Below are 2,807 nucleotides of genomic sequence, written 5' to 3'. Positions count from 1 at the left end.
AAGAAGATTTATTCATAACACACTTGAAAAGACCCAGGGACACCGAGTTAACGATAAAAACGATAACAAAATAACGCTGAAAACCGATAAAAACCCTGAAAACCATACATTTCACACCTGAGCCTCAACTCTCGCGGCCCGGTACCAAACGACTCACGGACCGGTATCGGTCCGAGGCCCGGGGGTTGGGGACCGCTGCATTAAGTGCACTAATTTCTCACACTTATCAGTGGCTCATGGTTGCTTAAGGCCTATGTCTGTACTTGACCACAGAGGCAGAGCATCATTCAACCTGCCAGCTGCCTATCTTGGGAGCTTTTCAAGGATGACAGACTCCACTTTCTCTGCAGCAAGACAGCTCATAACTTTTTTACAGTGTCTCCCTGTCCTCAGACTTCTATATATTCTTCTGTAATAGATAACTATACACTATCATTGCAATCTACACTACAGCTCAAAAGTTTGAAGTCAATTTTCACCTGTTTATAACCATGTGATCTGTCCACACAGCAGTGATGGTTACTAAAAATGGGCCCATGTATAAGTGTGTAGACATTTCCTAATGCATCATGGGTGATTTAACATAAATGATTCATTAAACACACATCTGTGAAAACATTTCTGATAATTTTCATGTAATATTATGTTAAAAGTAAATGTAAATTATTAATTAAAAGACAACTGTTTGAAACTGACCACAAACTTTTGAGCAGTAGTGTGTGTTGTATGCATGTGTCTGTCTGTATCTGATCAGGATTTTGTCATCAGTGTCAACAAAACGCTCATTTTTTTAGCTGTTTCTGTCATCAAAATTGAGTTGGAGTGTTTTAACTCTGATGGCAATCTCTCCCTAACAAGTCCACTTTATTGCGTGCTCATTTTCTCCTATTAGTGGCTCATACGTATATAATTAGGAAACATGCATTAAGTCAGCGGTCCTCAACCTTTTTTGCGCCACGGACCGGTTTATGCCCGACAATATTTTCACAGACCGGCCTTTAAGGTGTCGCGGATAAATACAACAAAATAAAACTAGTACCGGTACCGAAAAAAAGAAGATTTATTCATAACACACTTGAAAAGACCCAGGGACACCGAGTTAACGATAAAAACGATAACAAAATAACGCTGAAAACCGATAAAAACCCTGAAAAACATACATTTCACACCTGAGCCTCAACTCTCACGGACCGGTATCGGTCCGAGGCCCGGGGGTTGGGGACCGCTGCATTAAGTGCACTAATTTCTCACACTTATCAGTGGCTCATGGTTGCTTAAGGCCTATGTCTGTACTTGACCACAGAGGCAGAGCATCATTCAACCTGCCAGCTGCCTATCTTGGGAGCTTTTCAAGGATGACAGACTCCACTTTCTCTGCAGCAAGACAGCTCATAACTTTTTTACAGTGTCTCCCTGTCCTCAGACTTCTATATATTCTTCTGTAATAGATAACTATACACTATCATTGCAATCTACACTACAGCTCAAACGTTTGAAGTCAATTTTCACCTGTTTATAACCATGTGATCTGTCCACACAGCAGTGATGGTTACTAAAAATGGGCCCATGTATAAGTGTGTAGACATTTCCTAATGCATCATGGGTGATTTAACATAAATGATTCATTAAACACACATCTGTGAAAACATTTATGATAATTTTCATGTAATATTATGTTAAAAGTAAATGTAAATTATTAATTAAAAGACAACTGTTTGAAACTGACCACAAACTTTTGAGCAGTAGTGTGTGTTGTATGCATGTGTCTGTCTGTATCTGATCAGGATTTTGTCATCAGTTTCAACAAGACGCTCATTTTTTTTAGCTGTTTCTGTCATCAAAATTGAGTTGGAGTGTTTTAACTCTGATGGCAATCTCTCCCTAACAAGTCCACTTTATTGCGTGCTCATTTTCTCCTATTAGTGGCTCATACGTATATAATTAGGAAACATGCATTAACTCAGTAGTCCTCAACCTTTTTCGCGCCACGGACCGGTTTATGCCCGACAATATTTTCACAGACCGGCCTTTAAGGTGTCGCGGATAAATACAACAAAATAAAACTAGTACCGGTACGGAAAAAAAGAAGATTTATTCATAACACACTTGAAAAGACCCAGGGACACCGAGTTAACGATAAAAACGATAACAAAATAACGCTGAAAACCGATAAAAACCCTGAAAACCATACATTTCACACCTGAGCCTCAACTCTCGCGGCCCGGTACCAAACGACTCACGGACCGGCACCGGTCCGAGGCCCGGGGGTTGGGGACCGCTGCATTAAGTGCACTAATTTCTCACACTTATCAGTGGCTCATGGTTGCTTAAGGCCTATGTCTGTACTTGACCACAGAGGCAGAGCATCATTCAACCTGCCAGCTGCCTATCTTGGGAGCTTTTCAAGGATGACAGACTCCACTTTCTCTGCAGCAAGACAGCTCATAACTTTTTTACAGTGTCTCCCTGTCCTCATACGTCTATATATTCTTCTGTAATAGATAACTATACACTATCATTGCAATCTACACTACAGCTCAAAAGTTTGAAGTCAATTTTCACCTGTTTATAACCATGTGATCTGTCCACACAGCAGTGATGGTTACTAAAAATGGGCCCATGTATAAGTGTGTAGACATTTCCTAATGCATCATGGGTGATTTAACATAAATGATTCATTAAACAAACATCTGTGAAAACATTTCTGATCATTTTCATGTAATATTATGTTAAAAGTAAATGTAAATTATTAATTAAAAGACAACTGTTTGAAACTGACCACAAACTTTTGAGCAGTAGTGTGTGTT

The sequence above is a fragment of the Copadichromis virginalis genome, linkage group LG7 (assembly GCF_057382275.1).
Source record: "Copadichromis virginalis isolate Kocher_CV1m ecotype Utaka linkage group LG7, C_Virginalis_male_GT1.1, whole genome shotgun sequence".
NCBI lineage: Eukaryota > Metazoa > Chordata > Actinopteri > Cichliformes > Cichlidae > Copadichromis > Copadichromis virginalis.
Note: the sequence above shows the minus strand (reverse complement) of the source record.